Genomic DNA, 20,851 nt, shown 5'->3' with positions numbered 1-20,851 from the left:
AACTCCTTGTTTTCTGCCCTTAGCACGCTTATCTCTGCTCGCGCATCCTTATACATGCGTTGGAGCAGAGCCAGCTGGGAGTTTAATTGTTGCACCTCATTTGTTCTACTCTGCAGCCGGTTCGACAAATTTGTGACCGCCGTCATGGACTCCACACATGCCTTCAAAGTATACTGATTAGCCTCCACATCCGTTTGCACTGCCATTTTTTGCTCCACCGACTGCATCGGAAAGTTCAACGGAGCAAACCCAGTGGTGTTTGGTTGAGGTTCACGGGACACCGCACCAGTTCTCTCTCCTGTGGACTCGTTGAGATCGGGAAAGAGAGTGAGCAACCCACGGGAAGACGAGGCCATTTTCTAGGCAACAGAGTGTTACAGAATATCTCTCACAACTGAGTGTTACAGACTATCTCTCTCAGCAAAACGAAGAATTTTTCAGAGGTTTCTCTCAGTTTTTCTGTCTCAGTTTCTGCCTCCTCCGCTTCGGTTTATAAAGACCATGACCCAGAGGCAGCCACGCGCATCGCGCGCCTTTTGACGCCGACAACCTGGCACGCCTTTTCATGGCACGCCTTTTCATGACTCAGGCACGCCTTTTGATGACACGCCTTTTGAGGGCACGACTTTTGAGGACTCGATATCTACATCCATGTATATCTTTTGGGCAGCCTATCTACACACTCATCCAGTGTCTTCTACACCAGTCAGCTTTATCAATCCCTTTGTTTCAACCTCAAATAGGTTTCTATCTTCACACCTATTTGAGTTTGAGGGGGGGTTATACACAGTATCATGTTCAAGCCACCTCATGGCGCACTCCCTAAGTCGCCCCCTTGGTGCACCACCACAATCTTCTACAACGGTCCGACATGACCCCGTAAACTGTCCTGCTACATCGGTTCGACATGACCCCGTAAACTGTCTTCTACAACGGTCCGACATGACCCCATAAACTGTCCCGACATTGATTCCGGTCAGCTTCTACATCGGTCCGACATGACCCCATAAACTGTCTTCTCCAACGGTCCGACATGACCCCATAAACTGTCTTCTACATCGGTCTGACACGACCACACAGTGTCTGCTACAACGGTCCGACATGACCCCGTAAACTGTCTGTTACAACGGTCCGACACGACCATACAGTGTCTCCTATCCCATTTTTAATTGTCAGCTTATTTTTCTGTTTTGTTACTCTCTCCAAACTCAAGTTGGTTAAGTTCTATCCTCCTTGAGTTTGCGGGGGGCTGTTAAAATATGTTAGTATTATATGTTAGTGATGCTAGTGGTATCATTATGTTTAGTTTGCTTTATGCTTTCGGTGCCTCAATTGGCACCCAATGTTGGCTTTCTCCTCTCTATAAAGAGAGTGTAAATCTCTTTGTAAACATACAACAATCTTGTAATTATCAATTAATCAATAATATACATCATATTATTTAACAGCGGTTTTGAGTGATGATGATGAAAAGGGGTGGATTGTGAAGGAAATGGAGATTGTGGTGGGTTGGTGAAAAAGCTCTAACAGAAGACCTCAAATGGTGTAAATTTCTGAAGATTAAACTAGACATTGATAAAATTTAAACCAAAAAAGAGGAGTAGTATTTACATTACCTGTTCCGCAGAGGAAATATTCACGCCAATTTTCAAGCTTTTTTTTTTTTTGGCCTAAACCCTATTCTTTCAGGCTTTTAATTGTTAAATACATTGGCTTGATTTTTTTACAAACTTTTTTTTTTTAAATTAAAAATTAATTTCTTAAAAGAAATAAGAAAAATTTAAAATACTTACTATTTTTATATAATTTTATCTTTTAAGAGACAAAATAATTTTAAATTTTCTTTTTAAAAATTGTTTTTTAAAAAAAAGAAAAGAAAAAGAAACCAAACATGTTGATTGTATTTTAAATAGTAATCAGATATTTTAAAACTAAAGGACTTTACATTTAAATAATTTTTGTTTAATTTATTTATTTTTACATGAACTGAAGCAAATAAAAAATTTTATGGAGAAAGGTATCACCAGTTTATGTTAATTATTAATTCAACGGGAAAAAAGTAATCAACATTATTCTCACATTGTGAGAATCCCTAATTAAATTCAAACTAATTTAATTTGAATTAATAAATTTAAAATTATAATACCAAAATTTTGCCGTGTACATTGCATTTGAAATCTACTTGTACTAAACACTACATTTGAATTTTGAATTTGTAGGTAAAAATAAAAAAGGAGATAGATAAAAGAAATTAAATTCATTAATTTTGTTAGGTTAGGTTATGATTATTAGAAGAAACCGAATAAAATATTATCAAAGAATTTGTATTTTTTTTTTTTAAAACTGGTTACCCGTGTAAAAACTATTATATACAAATACTTTCTTTTTTATTTTGTTTTTCTTTCCCTCATCACATTTATACTTTATTTGAATTTTAGATTTATATAAATAAAAAAGAAAAATGTTTCAGACCTCTAAATTGTGAGCTCTAGAGAAATTCTAAATTGTGGATCCCACTATATGATTTGATATTTTAGCCTTTGTTTGTTTGTTTGTTTATTTTTTTTTTTTTTTTTTGAGGTTGCCACATCATTAGAGCTCTACTATTAAAGCTCCCAATCACCACTGAATAGAAAGATGTGAAAAGCAAAATAAAGTTGAATAAGCTAAATTTTCTTTCTTTTGTTCGGTTCAATTAGAAAAGTGAGGAACAAATGAATTTGATATTAAAAATAAAAATTTGTTTGAATACCTATAAAAAAAAAATGAACATTTATAAGTGTTATTTAATATTATTTTTTACTGCCTTAATAGATCCAAGATTCAAATCTGAACACATTATAAAAGTCTAATGTGTAGCAAAGCAAATGATCCATCACTACTAAAAAAACCACAAAAAAAAAAAAAAAAAAAAATTTATGTATAGATCTTAATAAATAGATTTATTATTCAATAAGTCCTATGATAATTAATAATATTTTTCATTAAACATTATTTAAAAATGTCACTAATTTTTAATGACAATTTAAAAATTGTTATAAAATATGTCACTAATTATAAGTTTTAGTGACAATTTAAAAAAATCTTCACATAAATGTAACTAATTTATAACTTTCAATGACAGTTTAAAAAATTCATCACAAAAAAAATCACTAATTGTACATTTTAGCAACAATTCATGAAAATCATGACAAAAAAATATTAATTATCAATTTTTAGTAACATGTAAAAAATTGTCACAAAAATATTATTTTTTGCATAGATGTTACTATGACTTATTTTTAATAAAACTCGATGGAAATTAAATTCAAATATTAAGACTTGTTAATAATTTATCCAAAAAAAAAATACTTTTTGCAACCGCCATATGCCATTGCAAAAACTAGAAATGCATTAGCAAAAGGCTTTTTGCAACGGCCCAAATATTGGGGTGGCAAATACTTTTTGTGTCCGCCTAAACTATTTAATGTCCGCTGTTTTACCTTTGCAAAAAATTTTCAAAAAATGCTTAATACGTTTTCGCGGCCATCTGATTACCATCACAAATAATACAATTATAGCTTTTTAAAGACAAATATTTTGAGACAAATCTACCAATAAGATCTCACTGAAAACAGTAGCACAAAACCATTATTTGAGACAAATCTGGCATGGCAAAACAAAGAAAGAGGGAAGAATGAAGTCAATATTTTCCAGGTCTAAGTGCACAGAGACATGCTCAAACTGGGCTAAATCAAGAACCAAATACTTGATACTCAACGCATCAAAATATGCATTTTGAAAAACTATTAGTGTGTCAAATCAAAACTAAAGAATGTGCAAAATCAGTTGGATTAGAACATTTAAGCCCTGTGTGTGCTTTTCTTGACTCTCAAATGTTCATCAATTGCAAAGCCAACCTGTAAATACATCAGAGACGAACATAAAATGCAAGGTCATCAAGAAAGAAAGGCTGTCAAGGTACACGAGAATATAAAAGCATGGAAATGATACGTTCGCCGAAAAAAGCCCAAGTCCAATTCTGTGTGTGAAAAAAAATGTCTCAAAAGTTTCGAGACAGAAAACTGCCATTTAACACCTCATTAATTTTTATAACACGTAGAAGTGGAATGCATATTTGACAAGCTGTTGTTAATATTGATAAACATTAATAGATGAGCTGTATTGATAGAGAATCCAGCCATCCAACCCCATAACAACACTACAAAGAGGGCAATAAATTTTCTATCTTTTCTCCTGCACAGATGCCACAATTATAAGCAACAATATGAATTCGCATTGCTGCCCAGTACCAAAGAGACTACATCAGTACTTAACAAAGGAAACCAGAAATATTTGGGAGAAGAAATTTGCCAACATAAAAGAAAGTAGAGGCAAAGAACTTACACATATAATGCAAAAGTTAGAATAAGATTGCCAACAGCAACAATACAGTGATTAATAAAATGTTTGCAACAAACTCTTCCTTTTCAGAACAGAAGGAAACTAATTGATTTTTACCAAACCAGTTATCCTCAGCTCACCTCTTCTCCACCATCAACAACTCTATTGTCACTAAAGCTCACTGTCACACAAATGGTCAGATTTCTGTTTCTCAATTTTCTTTCTAAAGATTATATGACCCTTACATCATGCTTGACAGTCGCAATCATTTTATTTCAGTTCATATATAATAAGCAGGGCTATGTGAAGTGGAAACAAAAACGAAGGAATAATTCAAGCCATTTTTCTATTAATTGTGTTTATTTATTTATTGTTCTGTGATAGCGATTAAATTATACAAGATAATTTAATACACATTAAATACACAATTCAAGAGATGACTTACTCAACTTTGTGTGTGTGTGTGTGTGTGTGTGAGAGAGAGAGAGAGAGATCGAAATACTCAACTGTAGATGAGATGACTTGCCAGGAACAACAGTACCAAAAATGCTTGACTGAAACTTTGGCGAATTCAGATTGCAATTGAAACCAACAGAAAACACCTGAAGGAAGCAAAACAATAATAATAACAATAGTTACAGCAATTACATATTGTCCATCACAATTCAGGGGCAGAGGAAACGAAAGCCTAGGACGTGCAAACAAAATTAGAACATCCAAAACCAAACTCATACTACATTCATTAAGAGGAAGGAGCAACTACTTCAATTATTTATTTATTTATTTATAATAAATTTTCAGTATGAAACAGAACGTGATCAGAATAATTAAACAGAAACCAGAAGCAAAATTATGACTCCTCTTCTACTTTCTGTTTGTTCTGATTTCCAAAAGTCAAACAGCTCTCTGTGAACTTAAAAATTCTAGGGGTTTTCTCCATTTTCATTTGTTTTCTTAGCTTAAACTTTTTCAACGACCAAACGGAACCAAATAAAAGAACATTTCAAATCAAGTTAATCTCTGACAATTAGCTAATGAGCAAAAACCGAAACAGCCAAGAGACAGAGTAACGCATGCTTTAAGTCGGAAAATGAGTAAAAATAATCACAGCTTGTTGCAGTTTTAATTTTATAAGTTATAGCCTGACCCAATTATTGAAGAGGACAATCAAAACTCGACGCAAGTATAGAAGGTTTAGACTCAAAACATCACCAATGACAAACCAACTTAACCTTACCAATAAAAGACATGAAATCAAGAACAAATTCCATATTAGGACTAAAACCAAAAAGCTATTCCAAAACACAAATAAATACAAAATGTAGTAAAAAAGACTTAACCCAAATCACAAAATCAATAAAAGCAATTGCAAACATAGATCTTATAATCATTTCTAAATGTAACAGGTCTTTGTTATGTTAAATAATTTGCGAATTGAATTTGGGACTCAATAATGTCACAGTTTTTCCTAAAATCGATCAAACCAAGCCTTAAATTCCATCAAATGGGGTCGGCTATAGTTTTTTCCTAAAATACGATTCTAAATTAGGATTTTCAGCACAAAACATATAAGAGTCTCTGAAATTTATTAATAATCCAAAAACTTTGATCAGCCCTAATGCTTACAAGATTATAATAGAAAAGACAGAAACCATAGAATCAAACCTTCCAGCATTTTCTTATAAGGTCTGAACCATGCCTTAAGCCACTTTAAAAGCTTCAGAAACCTCAGCCAACCGATTGCACTTCATGAATTGGACATATAGCTCCTCATTTTACTAAGGCCCCGTTTGTTTTCAGAGATAGAATAGAGGGGATTAATAGTGAGGGAATTGATAATGAATAGAGCTAAGTAAAATTGTGTTTGTTTTGATGATAGTTGTTAGTGTAGGAATTGTTAAATTAATTTTATATAAAATAATAAAACAAATAAAAAAATACAAAAAATTAAACATTAATGTTCAAAAAAAAATCCCAACATGTAAAAAAATAAAAAAATTTCTAATCCCCTCGCTATTTTTCTAATACCACCTCCACCTCCACCTCTTCCATCCCAATCCCCCTTCCAACTTCCATCTTAATCCCCTCCTCCATCCTAACCCCTTCCCCAACTCTACAAACAAACACAACACTAAATGGGCCCGATCTCCATCCTAATCCCATCCCACCCTCTACACCCCGAAACAAACAGGGCCTAAGAACCATCATATTAGCTACAGCACTCGGCCCCAACGACAATTTCGAACGCCATACAACCTAAATCCATAATGATCCATATGCCAAGACTCATCAGTTAAAAAGTAACAATTTAAGTACCAATAAAGTTTGGACCTCTAGAAAATGAAAAAAACAGAGACCAAAAAAATAATAATAATAAATGAGTATATCTCAAACCTCAAATCCCAAATTCATATATGGAAAGGTTTTGAAAAGTGGTTGCGGTCGCCATAACGGTTGTGGGGGCATGGTTACAGTTGCGGAGTATAAAGGCCGTAGTGTAACAGTCGCGATAACCGGAACCATAATTTTTTTTCTTTTTTTCGCACAATTTGAAGAAAACTTAGAATCACATTTATTAGGGTTTAAAATAGATTTTAATCAAATTTTGTTAATTTTAACTATAATCCAATATATTCAATATTTTCAAATCACTATAAAAGGAGCTTTTTACATTTTATTTCAATAGTTAATGACTTTAAGAATAATTGATTTTAAATATCTACAAATTATTTTTGGCCAATACCTGCACTAATTGAATAAAAAATATTCACAATTATTAAATAAAATGATTATAAAAATAAATATTGTGCCATAAACAAAAAATATTTTTGAGTTTTTTAAAGACTTTTTTTAGACAACACATGACAGTAAAAAAATAAAAAATATTTATAATTAAATATTAAATACAATTAAAAATAAATACAACCACTATTTATATATTTTTTTATTTTACATGCTAATGTAATGAAATAAAAATTAAAAAAAATTTATAAAGAAAATAAATTCATATAAGATTTTTTCTTTGGGTTTGGATCACTTGAGTATTTGTTCTTTTTTTACAAGCTTTTATTTATTTATTTATTTTTTTGGGAAAAGTAGTTATTCAGAATATTATAAAAGGGTGTAACAGTGTGTAACAGATCATTACGGCCGTTACGTAACACCGAAATGGCCGTTACACATGTGAATTTCCGTCAACCACCACAACCATTAAGTAACAGCGTTACGTAACGGTTGCGGCTGCTTTTTAAAACCTAATGGACCCAAAAAAAAGTAAAAAAAAAAAAATCTTTTTTATGCATTCCAAGTGTCTGCTAAGTGATCAAACGAGCCAAACATTAAAGCCTAAATCAATGAACATACTGTTAATCAATGAGCATAAGTCATAGGGAAACACAGAGACGTATATATATAAAGAGAGAAACACATGTTAATGTTAATCTTAAAAATGGAGACAAAATTCATAAGCATGAAAATTCATAAGACTAAGGGCTAGTTTGGCATATACTAAATAAGCCAAAAAGTCAAAAAGTCACTATCTTATTTAAGTCACATCATCTTATTTAAATCACATCACCTCTCTAACACATCACATCAAACCCAACCCAAACCCAACCCAAACCCACCAATAAGTCAAAAAGTGCACTTTTTTAGGACATCCCAAACCAACCCTAAGACTGAGAGAGACTTTATTTGGTTCCATTCCATACCATCTAAGTATTAAGCACCAGGTCCATTATTCTCATCTTGGATCTTATTAGTTCCTCAGATGTTCAAAATCCAAACAAGCCACCTTAGTATTAAGCAATAGGAGGGTAAGATGAAATGTGGGACTAAATGTACAAACCTTGAACCCTTTTTTTCTATTCTTTGGTTCATGGAAGGCTTCCACGATGAGTTTTGGCCCCACTCATCTGCCACCTTCAAAAGAATGACAGCAAATGTAAGTTGTTTAGGTAAACAGAATAAAAAATAAAATTCATCAAAGATGAAAGTTTCAATAAAAATTAATATTACTATGTTTATGGATACAAATGTGAGCTGCCTCATAATTTTTGAAATTTCTTACTCATTAACAAGTATAACTGCCATTAGAGAACCAAAAAAAACATGAAAATTACTAAACATATTAACAAAGTTTAGCAAAAAAATTCTAACTTGTAGAATGGATCACTCTGTCATTACAATCTATAGCGACCCCGGTCTTTTCTCTTTAAATTATTGTATCCGGACTTAGGTTCCGTGGATCCTGTCATTACTTATTGGTTGTTGTTGTCCTTTAATCTCTTTGTATTTGAAGTATAGGTTGTGTTGGACGGGTCTGTTACAGGTTGGTTGATTTTAGATGCCGATAGGTGATGCCCAGATTTTGGCCTTCACGCTCGAGCGGAAGTTTTAACGCTCGAGCGGTCCCTTCGTTGTTGCTTCTCCGCTCGAGCGGGAATTTTGACGCTCGAGCGGGATTTTCCATCTCCCAGTATTTTGCTCTGCAGTTCTTCCGCTCGAGCGGTAGTTTTTACGCTCGAGCGTGATCCCTTGTTTTTGCTCCTCCGCTCGAGCGGGGAGTTTGACGCTCGAGCGGGTGCAGCGCCTGCAAAACTTCTGGAAGGGTGCAATCGACGCTCGAGCGGCTTTCTTCACGCTCGAGCATGATTCTGTGTCTTACGCTCGAGCGGGGCTTTCTACGCTCGAGCGTAGAGTCGATTATATCAGTCCGTGATTTCACTTTTTGGATCACTTTTTGACCCACTTTTCCTTCATAACTTTTTTAAAACCGCCCCTGGAGTGTTTTTTATCTCTCTCTCCCTCTACACACCTTCTCTCTTTCGATTGATCTACTTAGAGTGAGTTTCTACCTTAGATCCTTTATTAAAAAGTTAGAGTGAGTTGAGGGCTTCGTTTTAATCTGAGAAACTTGGGATTTGGAGCACGTTGGTCTTTGGTCTTCATCTCCATCTTCTCCATACGGGTTATTTTCTTCGAGGTAGGGATTTTCCTACTCCATTTTATATGCTTTGTTCTAAGTTTGGTATTTTGATTGGTTGGGGACACTTTGAAAATCTTGGGAAAAGAAAACCCTAGTTGAATTGCTAAATTGATTTGAGTAATTAATTTAAGGTAATTGGGGAATTTGGTTAAATCCATGAAATTGGGGAATTTGGTTAAATCCATGAAATTGGGGAATTTATTGATTAAATGGTGTAGTTGGATAATATAAATCACTCGCCTAATGAATTGATAGTGTATTTATTTTTCAAGTCTAGAAATAATTGTTTTGGGATATCGGTGGAGGATAGTCGTGCTTGTTGTAGACATTGCATGCGGATTAGGGAAAATTGAAACTAATCAATTTGTTTAGGTCATAAATTTAGACTATTGAATTAATACAGAAATTACATGTATTGATTGAGCATTGCATATGCATATTGTTTGGGAGGAGATAGGGGATGTACTCCACGGTTTAGGGGAAGATAGGGGATGGACCTCTAAACCGGATTTTTGTTTGGGAGGAGATAGGGGATGGACTCCATTAGCACCATTTTTATGTGTGCTTATTATATTGAAGTGTTTTTACATGATTATTGATACAGCACTAAAATGTGTATCAAATGGGAAGTATGAAGTGTTTTGATATGAGCATGAGTCTCATTTGTTTTGTTGATATTGGAAGTAATGTGAATATGATATATAATTCACTGTTGTAAGTTTGGCCAGGTTCTGAGCCATGTTGATAATAATGGAAGGTGAAATGTGTCTTAGACATTAGTGTCATGAGACTGTTTAATGATAAAATTGATTATCTTGGTTAACCATCTATTGAATGCTATAGCTTTATTCAATGCTTATATTTGGTTTAGTATTTTTCTACTGGGCTGTGGCTCACCCTTTATGGGAACATCATTTTCAGGTTCAGGTGATAAGCTACCTCCACGGACTTAGCCTGGAAGGATTTGATGTTTGGGATTTTGAAGACTTGTCTTTGGTTATATGTTTTATTTTGTTATTTTTGAGATTTCATGTAAACATTCAAGCCTAGGGCTTAACTTGTAAATGAGTTAGTACTCATCCTTTTGTGTCCAAGTGTTAGCTTGGAAAGATGTAAGCCCTTAGGGCATTTATTTTGATGTTGCAGGATGTTACACGAGATGTCTTTCAATAAGAATACTCTGATGAATAACTCAAATGATTCGTTTTCTTTTATAAATGCATGTTAATGTTATGGTTATTATGGGTTTATTTTGAGGGCGTGACACAATCTGTTCAGCAGCCATGACAGCCAATCTATTCCAATTCTCATAGTGCATTTTCTGGTCCATGGACGGTTTTAAACAACAAAGCGTGACAAAGATTAGCTGCATTACTTATAAAAATTAAAGAGCTACATTTTGAATATTGCTTCTAATGAGAAGAGAATATCAACAAAAACCTTCTCTTATAATGCTTGTGCAAAGGCTTCAGAGGCATCACCACTAGCAATAGCCACAAAGTTTTACCAAGATTTTCTCAAACCAACTAATCAACCAATAAACACGAAAAGCATCGAAAAAAGAACAAAATCAATCAATTTATGGATCAAAGAACCAAAACAAGGGAAAACAAATAAGCAAAAACAGGGTTGAGGACAGATCTGCATTGCGATGCTGAATACATATACATATGTATATAAGCATTCATGTAATTATGCATCAATAGGACGTACAGAATGAAGCTCAAAGATAGCCTCTGTGTGTGTGTCTGTGTGTGCAATGTAGGTGAATTTTGAGATAGATGAAACGCATGAGAGGTGAGCTTACTCTGCTGCATTTGAGAGTTCCGAAAGACCTTTTACATGGCAGAGTTAGGGTTTCGCGGCGACGAATCGCGCAAATTGCAAAGAGAGAGAGAGTAGATAATGTGTACGCAGATACAGAGAGAGCGAGATTGTGCAAAAGAGAGATTGAGAGATCATGATAGAGAAATAGAGAGATCAATCGATTGAGATTGAGAGAGAGAGAGAGAGATTCATACTGGAGAGAGAGAGAGAGAGAGAGAGGTTGAGCGAGCCTGGCTAGGGAACAACTAAGGAAATGGAGCAAATAAATAAAAGAAAATAGGAGAAATAAATGTTAAATATAAATTGGAGCTTCTTTTTTTTTTGGGTGACGGTCAAACAGGCAGTCACAAAAAAAAAAAAAAAAGAAAAAAAGAAAAAAAAGAGGAAGGTCGCAAAAAGTCAATTTTCTAGTAGTGCATGATACAACATTGAAGAGGTAGTGGTGTCTGATTGTCGATTGCATTACCAACCTCATTTTTTTGTTTCCAAACTATAAAATGAGAGTACAAGGTAAATGAAACAAAATAATATACAAAGTAAGTCAAGATCAGACCTATCAGATAATTTTTTTTAAAAACAGGGAACTAATTTCCCAAGTTTAACTGGGAAATTATAGAATGTTCCCGGAGTACCATGTTTTCGTACTCCTTAACCAATTAACATTCAATATGGCCCCTCATATTTCTCAATCATTCAACACAATACTTCACTTACCCACCTTCTCCACCAATCACAATACTATGAAATACCACATGTCTATACTCCGGGATTACTGAATAATTACCTAGTTTAACTACCTACCACATCCATGCCCTTGTTAACAACTTTATGTGTACAATTCAAACAAATAAAATGCATTAAAGACATATGAATATAAGAAAGTGTAATTAGGTAATCATAACCAGCACGAGAATTCACAGTTGAAGCAGACATCATGAATATATGGAATCAATGTAAACCTTAGAAAAGGAAAAGGGTCCCCCTGCTCACAACATGGTAATGTATAAACAAAATACAGACACGGGTAGATATACATAATTACCAACCAGAATTATGATATGACAAAGAATTCAATGCGGCAATGTGGAACTTAAAATTTCATTGATCAGAATCAAAACAGAGAAACAAACTTGCTTACAGATAACTAATTTTAATTGATTGCCACATTGTATTCAAAATGAGATAATTCAATAACCAGAGTACAACTGGGAGAAACAAAAGAACATTCCAACTGTATGTTGAGTCGGTTTCAAAAGAAGACATCCTACCTATATCCTAATTATTGTGCAAGAGCCAACTTTTCCTTGTACAATTTCAATAGCTTAGGAGCTTCTTCTTTGTGACGGTACAAAACCCTATTTAGGAACAAGTTTTCAGGATACTCCAGCATTGTTGTCAAGCTAATATCCATGTCTTTAATCAAGCCCTTCGACAACAACACTTTATAAACTTCACACCTTGGAATAATCCTCTTCTCTAAGCTCAGCGAAACAAGTCCTGGCCTTCTTGCAACAAGTGAGGACTCCCAACCCATTTTATTGACAAAAAAATTCATCACTCCAGCGATTTTATGCTCAGACGCCATCATACACCACGGATGCTTCCCAAAAGCAACAAGAATATCGTCCTCAGACAAACCCCATTTCTTAAAAACCTCAACCTTCTTCACCCATGTCGATTTACTCATCGCCCTAAAAGCATGAACTGCTATCACAAACTTCGTCCTAAGAGGATTAAAGCCCATTTCCTTCACCTCCTTCACAACCTCTCTAAACCTAGCGCTGTTTGTCATGAATACTCTAGGTTGGTACTACAACAAGACCATAAAATTCTCATTTGGCACGCCGGCTTCTCGCAGAAATTCAATGTTGAGTGCCACGCAAACTCGAAGATCAAGCAAAAGAAGCCTGCCAAAGCGTTTAATAGCAGATATGGTCGCCTCTTCAGATCCCATAATTTTTTTTAAGAAATTGAAAGATGGGATGACATGGTTTTCCAAGCTTCTTTTCAGAACAGTTGGCGATGAAGATAGTATTTTGGCAACATCAGTGCTCGAAACGCCTTTAGATTTGAAAAACTCGAGTTTGGGCAAAAGGGTTTTCTCCGGATCACATACGATCACCGGAGGGAACTTCCTGACGAGAATTGAGATCTGGGTTTTGGTGAAGCCGTGGTTCTCGAAGAATGCGAGGACAGAGTCAGGCTTGTCTGGGATTTCAAAATTGACGTACTTCGATGCTGAGAGAGCCTTTTCTAGAGGAAACCCACATGAGTTTATGAGGTAATTCACTATGAATGAGTGTTGATTTGGAGTAGTTTTGAGTGATGATGATGAAAATGGATGGATTTGAAGGAAATGGAGATTGCGGTGGGTTGGTGAAAAAGCTCTAACACAAGACCTCAAATGGTGTAAATTTCTGAAGATTAAACTAGACATTGACGAAATTGAAACCAAAAAAGAGGAGGGTAGCATTTACATTACCTGTTCTGCAGAGGAAATCAACCCACCAGTTTTCAAACTTTTTCAAAGGCCTACAACCCTCTTCTTTCATGAACCCCAAAATAGGGGCTGGCTTCCTCCAGTCAGAGCATTCATCAAATATTGTAAGGTGATAAAAAAATCACGTTAATTGGATATTTATAGTTATTTTATTAGATTAAATTTTTGTTAATTGTTTAATTTTTTCATTATCTATAAATAGTTAATAAAAATTTAATCTAATGAAATAATTATTAATATCCGGTTAACATAATTTTTTTACAAGCATAATTATTGAAACAAGACCCGTTGTAAACCCCACAAACTCAACAATACTCTCCTATCCGATAATGCTGCCCTAAAATAAACCCTTAAAAAACAATATGCTTCCCAATTGTTAAATATATTAGCCATTTATTTAGATTTTTTTTATAAAAAGAAATTAAAGATTAATTTGATAAAAAATAAAAATATTTATTATTTTTATATAAATTTAAAAAAAACGATTTTTTTTTTTTGAAAAAGAAACTAAACATGTTGATTGTATTTTAGCAATCCATTTGTTTAGGTAGAAAATATTTTTCATATTTTTTGATATTTAGTATAATGAGAAAATAAAAGTTAATGGAAAATATTTTTTATGATTAACAAAAAATAAAGCTATATGAGTAAAAAAAAAATTTACTTTTAAAAGACTGAAAACGTTTTCCTGATTAAAGTTTTATCAATATTATCATACTATCACTGCTACTCTCACCTCCATCATCACACCACCATCACCTCGACTATTGTGACTATCACCATCGCTATCATCGTTGCCATCGCCCCACCACCACGCTATCACCACTACTTTTATTTCCGTTTCACCACGACACGTAAATAATTAGTTGTTTTATAAACATAGAGGCAAATCTTTTAAATTTTAAAAGTGAAGGACTTTACATTTAAATACTTTTTATTTAATTTATTTATTTTTACATGAACTGAAGCAAATAAAAAATTGTATCCAGGAGTAATTAATTCAAGGGTCATTTTTTGATAAATTTTCTTTCTAAGTATTTTATTCTATTTAACTTATATTCTTTTTAAGTATTTAATTAAGTCCTGTTTAATGTAATATAATCAAATCATCATTTCTAATTTTTTGCACTTGTTTCTATTTTGAAACTAATATATAACAATAGTCTATCATTTTATAGAGAAAATCTCTCTCTCATTCTAAAGAGAAAATCTTTCCCTTATTTCTTGGAGAAAATATCTCCCTTATTTCAAAAAGAAAATCTCGCCCGCATTTTATAGAAAAAAGCTCAAATTATGAACTTTGAACCTTTTTATAATTTGAAAATTTTAAAAATAGCACAATAAAAAATTTGAATGAAAATTAAAATACAATGTGAATGTTCACAATAAATAATAAACATACAACTAACTTTTGAAAAAACAAAACGTAGACTAAAGTACAATGTAAATGTTCACAATAAATAACAAATATACAACTAACATTTGAAAAAATAAAATTCATACGAAAATACAATGTGAATGTCATGATTTAGCCTTAAAAAAATAAGTCATACCAATGTAAACATTTACATTGCAATGTGAAAACATAAAACACAATTGAAAAAGTGAAAATCGACTATTTCAATTGTTTAATGGTAACAAAAATGACTGTTCAACTAACAAGCATGGTAAGAAAAACAACAAACATATAATTAACTTTCGAAAAAATAAAACTTATACTAAAATACAATGGGAATGTTCATAATTTACAATTAATATACAACTAGTTTTTTAAAAAAAAAAAATAAACTCATTCTAATGTGAACATTCATATTGGAACTGAAAGTGAAAATCGACTATTTTGATTGTTTAATGGTAACAAAAATGATTATTCAACTAACAAGCATATTAAAAAAAATAACAAAATACAACTAACTTTCAAAAAACTTTAAAAAAAAAAAAAACAACATACCAAAATAAAATGTGAATGTTCAAAATTTACAATTAACATACAACTAACCTTAGAAAGACTAAATTCATACCAATGTGAACATTCACACTGCAACATGAAACAAAATTGAAAGAAAACAAATGACTATTTCAATTGTTTAATAGTAATAAAAAATGATTGTTCAAACAATAAGTAAACAAATAACCATATGTGAACATTCACATCTCGCAAAATATATAATTATGTCAATATCTATATTCCAACACTTATTTCTTAGACTTTCAAATAATGTGAAATATGAACATTCACATTGATCGACAACAAAATATAAATAATGGCAATAGAATTAGAAATCTAAAAAAAAAAAAAAAAAAAAACTCAATCACTCTTTAATATATATATATATATATATATTAGTCACATGTTTATCTTCATCATCATTTTTATCATTATCACTATTATTAACAATTTATGCAATTTCTTCATTCCAAATCAAACCAAACTCATTTTTGAAGAATATGTTTGTAACAAAAATGATTGGATATAAACAGATCTTCAATTTACAACAATGAAGAAATATAGAGTTTCGAACAGTAAGCAACAATGAATGAACACAAAACTTCGAATATAAAGTGACAATAGAAGAATTATTTCATCAACATGTGTAAACTCGAGTTTCTAAATCCTACCAAATAGAGAGTTTCAAAACTCTAGTATAATGAAACAATACCACAAATGTGAATGGAACTGATCAAAAAAAAAAAAGTGAATAATGGTAACTACCAAAATAGAGGTAATAACAAAAAGAAATTCTGTATCTTTTTTTTATGTAATACATATCAATAATAAACATAAAGATATAATAGTCAAACAAAGAATATAAATCAAGAAAATAGAATCTCATGCAATAAAAATATAAATATATTGGACTAATTAGGTTATAATTTTTATTGATAGACTTATTAGATTAAAATATTTCTAAATAAGATTTATCAATAAAAAACCCTTAATTCAACGGGAAAAAAGTAATCAACATTATTCTCGAATTGTGAGAATCCCTAATTAAATTCAAACTAATTTAATTTGAATTAATAAATTTAAAATTATAATACCAAAATTTTGCCCTGTGCATTGCATTTGAAATCTACTTAAACACTACATTTAAATTTTGAATTTGCAGATAAAAATTAAAAAAAAAAGGAGTTAAATAAAAGAAATTAAATTCATTAATTTTGTTAGGTTAGGTTATGATTATTAGAAGAAAATGAATAAAATATTATCAAAGAATTTGTATTTCTTTTTAACTAGTTACCCGTGTAAATATTATTATATACAAATACTTTCTTTTTTATTTTATTTTTCTTTCCCTCAACCCATTTATACCCTCTTTGAATTTTAGATTTTACCAAATGTCTCACATGAGTATGGGATTCACATGGATCCACGGGTCCCACACCCATGTGAGATATTTGATAAAAACTTTGGTAGAATTTTTGAGATTTCTAGCTTTACTCTTATATCTACTATCTACTACTATTATAAAAGTGTGAAGAGCCTATCATGTTTTTTACTTTTTTAAATATCAATTTTACCCTCTCAAATTTATTATATTTTCTAAAATTTATAAAGAGTCCTATATAAATCAACTATCTCTTTATTTTTTTAAATTGAACACTCAAAAACGATATATTTGCTTCTAAGAATCATATATAAATATAAACAAACTATCTCCTTTCTTATTAAAAAAAAATCGTCTCCCTATTTTTTATATTGATGATGATTGAAGAATAAAAAATAATTACTCTTTCTTATTTCCTGTGTCTGCTTCTATACTGATATACATAATATTTATAATTATCCATCATGGATCAACTCAGTGTGAATAGTTTTGGTTGAATCTTAAGGTTGTATGCATTCGTTCGAATTTAGACATAGGAAAGCGTATGCGTTTTTAAAACAGATATTTGTGCTGCATCTTAAAAATTCGTAGGTTCTCTTAATATATTTTCTTTTTGTTTAAATTATATTTTATGAATTGTAATATTTTACATGATACTTTAATAACTAAGGTATGATATCAAAATTCTAAACAAGAACCATTTTCGTTAGTTTTATTCTTTAAATCTATTTTTCAGTTTTTGGCCTTTTTATATTTTCTTAGTTTTGGTGGTTAAAGATATTGAAATTTCTTCATGTTTTATATTTAAATTATACTTTTTTATGAAAATCTAATATCTAATAATCTAAATAGAATTTAAAAGTACAATATTGGTAAAAAAATTTATAAATTCAAACATGCACTATTTTTTTATTATTATATATATTTTTTGTTATTATTATTATTAATATTAATAAAAAAAATTCCAAAAAGAATACACAACAAATTATTTTCTAAGTGTATTTAGATTAAGTGAATCTATATCTAGAAGTAAAATTAAAAAATAAAAAAATATTAAATTAAGTGAATCTAAAAAGAAAATAAAAGGGTTATTAAGAAAAACAATGTCAAAGTCACAAAAAAAAAAAAAAAATGGAAGAATGCGAGGACAGAGTCAGGTTTGTGTGGAGTTTCAAATTTGACATAATTCGATGCTGATGAGTTTATGAAGTAATTCTGTTATGAACAAGTTAATTGGAAGTTAATTGGAGTCAGTTAAGAGTCGGTTAGGAAGGTTATTCTTGTAATTCCAATTACTGAATCTGTTAGTGTGACAACTCTCACCACTGATTACTGCTAAACTGTGACTGAACATGATAAGTAACTGATTAGGATGAAATCCTAAACTGATTGCATGAATGTGTTATGTAAAATGCATTTTTATCTATTTGTTATTGATTTATCTGTTCATGTTTTAAGTTTCGAACTGTAAATTGAACGCCTTATCGGCGGCCGAATCTGGAACTGATTAGTGCTTTGTGTTAATTAGAATTAATGTGATTTTATGGTAAATTTAATTGAAATTTGATTTGGTATGATTAAATCAGATTAAATAATGTTGAATCACATTAGTTGCTTTAATTACCCTTTTGCCATTAGTGGGCCACTACCTACAACATTGTCTTAGAGCCTTTGTTGCATCATTCTTGTTCATTCTTGGAGGCAAAACCAACTATAGAGAGAGAGAGAGTTAGGGGAGAATTGTTTCATTTAGAAAATTTGCTTGAGACTTAGAAGATTTGAAGGATTCATTGCATATTGAGCTTTCATTCTTGATATTGAGGACCTAAGGTAGGAGAATCATCTTCTTGAACTTGTATTTAAGTTGTTCTTGCATGATTCATGGTAATGATAGTGATTTAAGGCATGAATTAGCTTAATATGTTGAATTGAGTAGGAAATCATGCATGCATGTTTACATTCTTGAATTTTGAGATTGTTTTCATAGAATCCTCATATGCATGTCCATATTTGGGTTATGGTCCATGAATTCATCATGGTTTTGGAAGTTTTGACTCATTTGATTATGTATTGGAAGTTTTGAAGTTGATTAAATTCATGCATGTTGCATGTTCATCATGATCTTGAAGTTTTGTTTGGAAATAGGTTCAATTAAACTACCTTTGGGCTTTGATTTTGCAAATTGATCTTTGAAACATGTCATATTATGAGTTTTAAAGTGTTTTCTAGAAAATTAGCCCAAAAGGATCGGATTTGATGCTTTAAATGTTGAGTTTCATGCTTGGAGACAAATCTGAAAATTTCAGATTTTGGATCCACGCTCGAGCGAGGAACTCCACGCTCGCGCACAAGCGTACACTCTGAGTTCATGCAGTCTGCTCGAGCGTGAAAGGTAACGCTTGAGCGTGAAATGCGTGTATCCAGTACTTTGCATGTGTTTACAGTCCGCTCGAGCGAGGGAATGCACGCTCGAGCGAGGGAATGCACGCTCGAGCGAGGACTTGTGTCTCACGCTAAGTCCTCGCTCGAGCGGGGGTTGAGAGCCCGTCGAGCGTAAATTTCATGCATCCAGTACTTTTGCAGTTCGCTCGAGCGAGGAAAGTCACGCTCGAGCGGAGATCCTTTGTCTGCATGTCCGCTCGAGCGTAGAAAGCCACGCTCGAGCGAGACCCCTGTTTTTTGAAAATTCTGAAAAGTGTTTTAAAGTGCATCTTTGCATCCTCATTCCATCCTAGGCATTCCTAAGCCTAGTTTAAGGCATCTTAATGAGGATAATGCTTTAGAACCACATCGAGTCAAGATAGGGACTAAGTTATTGTTTCCCAAACGTGCAACTTAGTGTGTGTTCATCCTGTAACTATGTAAGGTTGGCATCCGAGGACGCTCACTAGCCTATCTGTAGCCCAGAACTCTGTGAATAACAATGTTGTAAAGATATATTCAACCATGAATATTTTTTGAATGATCAACTGTACTGCTTTCTGAAATGATATTTCTTACTGAATGAATGCTTGTCCTATTTGTGAACTTTATTCGTGGCATCCATAGCAATTTACAGTTACTGTACTGTACTGCTACTGTCACAGAGATCTTTGTCGGTTCCCATGTTTGGAACCACTACTGTTTACTGATATGAAGGCCATCAACTAACTATTCGGTCTGTTAAGACCTACTGTACTGTTTGCTATTGGATGTACCACTTATGACTACTATGATCGAATAACTGATATACTGTTCAAATGACTGTTTTAAATACTGAAAGGACATTCATTCCTAACCTCTTTATACATATGTTATTCACTGGATTTTAGCTCACTGTTTATATATATATATATATATATATATGTAGGTGTCCAGGCACCGGATCGGAGCTAGGAGCGTTGGGTTAAACTCCCTTTTTGTCAAGCCAACTAACGTGCCTCACTGCGAGGTTCCAAGTGTGTTCAAGTTAGGGCTTTTTGGGGTGTTTTAGATTCATCATTTCTGTCTCTGTTTTTGTATAGACTGACTGTACCTATACTGTACTGTTCTAATAGGGATTAGGTCATTGTCCTGGATGATTGTATATGTATGTATATACTGTTTTTGTTCTGAATGTGAATATGTATGAAAAGTCTTTTTTTTTTGCATACAGACTGTCACAGCTCATTGGACGTCTTTTATTACTGTTTTGGCTTCCGCCAGCTCCTGTACTTTGTATTACTGTTATCACTGTTAAGCAGGCTTTCGATAATCACGGATTACTGGCCGGTTACGGTGCTAAATCCATAGGGACGGGTTTGGGTCGTGACAGTTAGGGCAGTTAGGAGTTGGTTATGTGTATAA

At 32.5% G+C, this 20,851-nt stretch overlaps 1 long non-coding RNA gene and 1 other non-coding gene across 2 annotated transcripts; both read right to left on the bottom strand.

Moving 5' to 3' along the window:
- Positions 1-3,577: 3,577 nt before the first annotated feature.
- LOC114314112 (uncharacterized) lies at positions 3,578-13,684 on the bottom strand. Its single transcript, XR_014333766.1, has 4 exons — positions 12,466-13,684; positions 8,231-8,304; positions 4,891-4,985; positions 3,578-3,899 (listed from the first exon to the last, which is right to left on the bottom strand). It is a non-coding gene; the product is annotated as an uncharacterized LOC114314112 (transcript).
- Positions 10,638-13,777, bottom strand: LOC145793148 (uncharacterized). The gene is made up of 3 exons (XR_014333767.1): positions 13,680-13,777; positions 10,811-10,896; positions 10,638-10,691 (listed from the first exon to the last, which is right to left on the bottom strand). It is a non-coding gene; the product is annotated as an uncharacterized LOC145793148 (long non-coding RNA).
- Positions 13,778-20,851: the final 7,074 nt, after the last annotated feature.

This window comes from Camellia sinensis, chromosome 6 (genome assembly GCF_055761805.1).
Source record: "Camellia sinensis isolate YWXY chromosome 6, ASM5576180v1, whole genome shotgun sequence".
In the NCBI taxonomy this organism is placed as follows: Eukaryota; Viridiplantae; Streptophyta; class Magnoliopsida; order Ericales; family Theaceae; genus Camellia; species Camellia sinensis.
This window is presented reverse-complemented; position numbering and strand designations above follow the sequence as displayed.